Source organism: Erpetoichthys calabaricus, chromosome 4 (genome assembly GCF_900747795.2).
Source record: "Erpetoichthys calabaricus chromosome 4, fErpCal1.3, whole genome shotgun sequence".
Lineage (NCBI taxonomy): Eukaryota > Metazoa > Chordata > Cladistia > Polypteriformes > Polypteridae > Erpetoichthys > Erpetoichthys calabaricus.
The window spans coordinates 154118051-154125050 of NC_041397.2; positions in this window are offsets into that span (position 1 = coordinate 154118051).

Sequence of the window (7000 nt, forward strand, 5' to 3'; positions counted from 1 at the left end):
ACTCAACTCCTCCTCCCACGGCCATCGAGCTGCCGTCCATTACAGTATATTGTGAAAAAAGAGGTTCCAGTTATGACCATTACGCGTTGAATTTCGAAATGTAAGTAAGCTGTAAGGAATCATCCTGCCCGAATTTCAGCCTTCCACCTACACGGGAAGTTGCAGAATTAGTGATGAGTCAGTCAGTCAGTCAGTCAGTCAGTGTGTCAGTGAGGGCTTTGCCTTTTATTAATTAGTATAGATAAGTTTTTTTTTTTAATGAATGTGTGTTGTTTTTACTTTATTTTAATATTTTAAAGTGTGTTTTGCGCTCTGATAGTTAACCTCAGCACTATGATTAGAGAGTGGCTGAATAGATTACACAAAATGTTTCATAGTTGTTTGTATACTAAGTATGTTCTTTAAAAAATGCTTGATGTCATGATTAAGGTTGAAATTTGAGGCCTTAGATTTTTTCTTGTTGTGGAAGCCAGTTTTGTGTACCTTGTTAGGGTCATGACCCACGTTTCTAGGAGCGTGGTCTCCAGAGTCGTGACTTTGGATTAATCAGCAGATGGGATAAAAGGTCAGCCTTTTGCCCTGAGCCTTACCCAAACTGCGGATAAAACCTTCTTTACAATTTTGAATTCTCTTGTGATTCTACTTTTTGTGTATTGCCTTGTTTTCAACTTATTGCCTGATTCTGACAGAGTTTTATACCTCTTTTGAGATTCAGGCGCTTCATTTTATTTTTGTTTTCTTTTCCCTTTTACATGTGTCTCCTTGTCTGACAGAAGAAACTAGTTATCTGTTTTCCTGCCTAGACAGGACAAAAAATGAGATTCAAAATGAGTGACCCTGAGTTGTGGTATATTTTCAGGGACATGAAGAATGTGCACGGAGAAATGAAAACCTAATGATACTAGTAGGAGAGTTGCAGGCATCTGTGGAACAACTGGTGGGTGCGGTTAATTAGTTAACGCTAGAAGTTAATGCCTCAGTAAATCTGTCTCCTGCTCCAAGTTTGCCAGCCACCATTATGAATCTCAGGTTCCTCATCCAATTTGTTTTATGGGATTCCCTATTGAGGGTTGGGATTTCCTAAGTCAGTGCCGCATGGTTTTTGAAGCCCAGCGTGAAACAGATAATCTATTGTTTTTAATATTTCTGTTGGATAAAAAAACATTGATTGGCCTTCCGTAATGAACAACACTAACAAACAGGTTTGTTTTTCAATTGGTTTGTTTTATTCAGAAAATGTTCTATATACCTGTTCGTTTGTTCATTGTTGTTAGGGTTCAATACCCTAGGTGAATATATTTTGGAGTTCAGGATGTTTTTTTACCGAGGCTTCGTTGGTGATGATGTGGCACATACATTCTGGTGTTTAAATGAGGATTAAACATGCGAAAATATAGCGTGAGGTAGCCAGCTCAATCTTGGTAATAACACTCAATTCAGTGATAGTGGTACCCCAATAGGTGGGTACATGTCTGTCAGAGAGTTAGAACGGAGATGGAACAGTGGACCTATCTTTAGACCTAGTGAATCCAAGACCACTTGAAAAGCCTATGGAACTGGGCAAAGCAACAACAGGTTTTTGTGAGCAACAGTGGCAGAAATAAAAAGAAAACTCTGCTTTTTACTGTGGACGAAGCCAGATACATGGTGTCTTACTGCCCTAAAGCTGCTGGGGAAACTGAAACACTTCCCACTCTACATTGGGGGTTGGTAGGATGAGAACTGTTGTCAGACCTTTACAAAGAACTTTCATAATTCCTTGTATGATTAATGATACCATCAATAATGTTCTGATAGATTCAGGAGCATGTGGGAATTTTATTAGCCCCTCAGTGATTTTAACACTGGAAACCCTGAAGCCTACTAAAAAAAACTTGTAAATCCCAGGCCACCTTAAATTCTTTGCTCCTCTCCTCATCAGTGTCTTTTGTTTTGCAAATTTGTCGATCAGCTGAAGCAGCAAGCAGCCTGCTATCCCACCCAAAAGAATGGAGCTGAAGTGAGTGGCAAACTTCTCCCAGCTCAAGGTCTGTTTATCTCGGTGTGAGGTGCCTGGAGTTGTATAGGGTAAGTAATAAAACGTTATTAGAAAATATATACATTTCACGTTGTGTTCTGTGTCTACAACAATCTGGGTAAATGTAGGATGACATGTAATGCGTGGCAAGAAATGCTCAATCCTAAAACAGAAAGTTTTTCCATGTTATACTAATAATAACATTAAGTGTATACTGTGTGATGACTTTAGTCCAAATGTCAAATAAACATGTGTTGATTTTATTCAAGAATATAACCAAAGAAAAAAAAAAATCACGTTGCTGTCAGACAAGTTAAAAACCCCAAGCTAAAATGTCAATCGAGTAGAATGTTGATAAGTATTCTTAGATGGTGCAGAGGTAATGAAACTGTTGCCTTACTTAACTAAAAAGGTTCCAGGTTTGATCCCGGGCACTTAGCATTTTTAGTAGGAGAGCTGCTATATATTTTACTATAATATAATAAAAACATTCATTTGATTTGAGTCTGTAACACCGGGTGTAAATTTTTGGCTACTTGTAAAAGTTAGAGCTTTTTTTTATTCTTCAGTTTTAATCTGTCAGTGATTTTCATGTGGTACAGCGAACTTGCCTCTCCCTCTCTGAGTTGATGGCATTTTACAGTACAGTGATCCCTCGCTAATCGCGCTTCGCCTTTCGCGGCTTTCACCTCCATCGCGGATTTTATATGTAAGGCATATTTAAATATATATCGCGGATTTTTTGCTGGTTCGCCGGATTTCTGCGGACAGGTGGGTCTTTTAATTTCTGGTACATGCTTCCTCAGTTGCTTTGCCCAGTTGAATTTCATACAAGGGACGCTATTGGCAGATGGCTGAGAAGCTACCCGGCTTACTTTTCTCTCTCTCTCTTGCGCTGACTTTCTCTGATCCTGACGTAGGGGGATTGAGCAGGGGGGCTGTTTCACTACACCTAGACAATACGGATGCTCGTCTAAAAATGCTGAAAGATTATCTTCACGTTGCTATCTTTTGTGCAGCTGCTTCCTGAAACGACATGCTGCACGGTGCTTCGCATACTTAAAAGCTCGAAGGGCATGTATTGATTTTTGATTGAAAAACAAATTCTGTCTCTCTCTGTCTCTCCTCTCTCTCTCTCTCTCTCCTCCCTGCTCCTGACGAGGGGGTGTGAGCTGCCGCCTTCAACAGGCTTTGTGCCGCGGTGCTCCGCATACTTAAAAGCCAAACAGCCCATATGATTTGTTTGCTTTTCTCTATCTATGTGACATTCTGGTGCTCCTGACCACGCACTCCTTTGAAGAGGAAGATATGTTTGCATTCTTTTAAATTGTGAGACGGAACTGTCATCTCTGTCTTGTCATGGAGCAACAGTTTAAACTTTTGAAAAAGAGACAAATGTTTGTTTGCAGTGTTTGAATAACGTTCCTGTCTCGCTACAACCCCTGTGTTTCGCTGCGCAAATCTGTGACCCAAGCATGACAATCATAAAAATAACCATATAAACATATGGTTTCTACTTCGCGGATTTTCTTATTTTCCGCGGTGTGGCTCTGGGAACGCAACCCCCGCGATGGAGGAGGGATTACTGTAATCTCCGTTCTTTTCACAAGAGCAGTGATAAGCACAGTTGGTGCTGTGGCTGATTGCCTGCTCAGAAACTATTTGTTGTACCGGCAATCAAAGATGCGATGTCCCGTGACCGCTGTCAGACTGGACATAGGCAGAACTGTAACAGCAGACAGCTTATATACTAATAAACTGCTGCAATGTAATGCAACTCTGCTTGGCACCATAAGTAAAATGGGACATCCACCTGCAGCTAAAGTCAGTTTAGTATGGGAGCAATTTGCCACGCTAGTGTTCAGATCCAGCAGTGCCATGCTGATGGTGTATGTACCCATTTGTCAGTTTTGCAAATTACTATCCGTGATTTACAAAATACATTAGTTCTGTTATAGCTCCTATAACCACGATAACTCCGAAAACTCAGCATAAATTTCAATGGACAAAGGAGATGAACGAAGCCTTTGAACATGTTAAACAGCCCCCATCTTACATGACCCCAATAATGAATTGCCACTTATCATGGAAGTAGAATTGTCCAGTATCGGAACTGGAGCAATACTATCCCAAAGATGTCCCAAAACAGGAGTTATTCACCCTTTTATTCGAAGAGAATGAACTCCTACTGAGAGGACACTATGACACTGGAAACCATGAGCTGTTGGGCAATTATGTTTGCTTTATTATTATGTTTATTTGCATTTCTGTCTATTTATGTCTCATTAAGCAGTCGTACTCACAGTATTGTCCAACTTTTATTGATGGACATGTTGCTAAGGTTTTTGGATACACAAAATACAGCATAATTGTATTGTTATGAACTGCATGTTTATTCCGATGCCGCAAACACAACAAAGGTTTACTGGATATGTCCTTATTGGTTTTCCGAATGTTTTACTGGAATGCAGTCAATTTGTATTTGACACCATTCCCAGCTCTGAACATCAGACTTCCAAGGTAAGTGGAATTGCAGTATTGTTCTGACAAATTATTCTTATAAATCACTGACTAATTAATAAAATTTCCCAAATTGATATAACCATAGCACAGGCTTAAAATAAAGAATGGTGCCTATCGCATACTATTCGTATTCATCAATGTAATTTTCAATGTCATGTTTGTTAAGTTGGACAAAATGCTTAAGTATTAATTATTTCAATTTTTGTAAACTGTTCCTGAGCCGCCTTACAAGTGGGGAGTTCCCAATGGAAGTAGTGTATCTGACACAAATATATGCAGCAAAGTTCATCCCTCTTGATTAAGCCTATGGTAGCATAGCCAGGAAGTTTATATATGGAACATTTACTGTTGTGTACTGCTACTTATAGTTTTAAAGCTGTTACCAAACCATTTTGTTATTTGTCTGCTGAATATTATGTTTATTTACTTGTAGTTTTGCACCTGCTCTTTGCTAATAAACTGGAGATTTGTACAATTCGTGTCAAGCCAGTCTCCAAGTCGTTATATTGATAAAGGGAAAAGTTTAGCTGCCTGAATATCTACTGTATACTGTAGTGAGATCAGAACATTCACATTACTTGAATTGCAGTCTGCTGTATATGAAAGCTATTGAGCCACCACAAGCCTATTTGTGCTCCGGTTTTAACTCCATTGTAGAGAAAAGCCAAGCAAAATGACACCTTTTATTGGCTAACCTAAAAAGATTACAATATGCAAGCTTTCGAGGCAACTCAGGCCCCTTCTTCAGGGCACAGATGAATGTAATACAGAAACTGAAGTTTCCTATGTTTATATACACACTCTAGGACAAGAAACAACATTGGTAAATATTTAAATGAAAGATTTTGAATGTAAAAAATTAATAGATTCATTCAGGCTAGGGTTAATTTAACAAGAGAGAAAAGAACAATGTAATGTCAAGATCTCTGGATAAGGATAACTGTCCAACAAAGTCTTTTGAAGTTTGTAATGAGTTTTTCAAAACAATGTGGGTCTGTAGACAGGTTGTCTGTCATTCTGAGAGATGTAAACAATCCTCATATCTGGCCATAAAACTCTTGTCTTTATTCAATCCATGTTGTAACGTATTAAATTTTAGCATGAGTTTAACTTCCCATTCTTTTCTCTCTTGCTGTGTTTTGAAGTTGCCCATAAGCACTGTGACTTTAAAGTCCTTCTCACAGTGTCCATGGTTGTTGAAGGTGGGCCGCCACAGGAACATCTGTGTGGCCATGTTTAATGTGGAACCCTGTGTAAATTCATTCTCTGGCGGAGCTGTTTGTCCAGTTCTCCCACATAGAGTGCAGTGTCAGGACATTTCATGCAGAAAATCTAGGTAGACTACATTAGATGATCTGCAGGAAAATGATCCTTGATGTGATGTTCAAGTCAGCAGTGTGGTATAAACTATAGGTCCTTGTATCATAGATGTGGGCACATGTTTTGCATCTTTTCTGTAGGCATAGAGATGTGCCCATTTTCTGTTGGTTCACTTAGGGAGCCTCGGACAATTAATTGTTGAGGTTTGGTGGTTGTCTGTATGCAGGAGGGGAGGTTCAGGAAATACATTTTTCAGTGTTTGGTCATTGTTTTAGTACTTGGCTGAAGTTCTTTTATAATTTTTCGAAGTGTTTCAAGATGTGGGTTGTAGGTGACAACAAAGGGGGATGCGATCCTTGTTGTCTTTGTTTTTATATTCCAGAAGGTTGTCTCTGGTATGGCAGTAGCTCTTCTTATTTGAGTGTCTGTTGTTTTCCGGGGTGTAACCTTGTTTGATGAAATCTTGTCTGAGCTCCTGCAGTTGTTGATCCCAGTCTGTTGGGTCTGAGCAAATACGATTGTACCGTATTGCTTGGCTGAAAATAATGGAGCGCCTTATATGCTTGGGTGGAAGCTATCATTTTTCAGGTAGGTCCGTCTGTCTGTCGGTTTGTGAAAAATAGAAGTTACAAGGGTGTTGTCTTTCAGTTGAACGGTGGGTGTCAAGGAAGCTGACTTCTGTTTTTGAGTAATTCAGCTTCAGCTTTATGTTGGGGTGAAAACAATTTATATTCATTATGAAAATGGAGGAGGTCCTTTTCACTGGCAGTCCAGATTATGAAGATGTCATCTATGTAACTCCATTGTAAAAAGTGCTGTTAAAAAGCACACATTTACATATAGTTTACTTAACTTGTTTTGTAGGTACTTTGGGCACATATTAATTAAATGGCCTCAGTGTCCGCACTAAAAGCATGGTCCATCCTGGATCCTGTCATTTTCAAACTAATGACTGCTTTTCCTAACTCAGCTAGCATTTCAGATTTCCTGACTATGGATGTGATTTCAGTTTTCTGCTGGTTTTCTTACTACTTTTTTCTTTTCACTTTTTGTGAGTAACCAGTTTAAGGTAATAGCTGATCACCTCATCTCAGGGGTCCATTGATATCATACCCATGTTTGTCATCTTTCAGCTTCTCA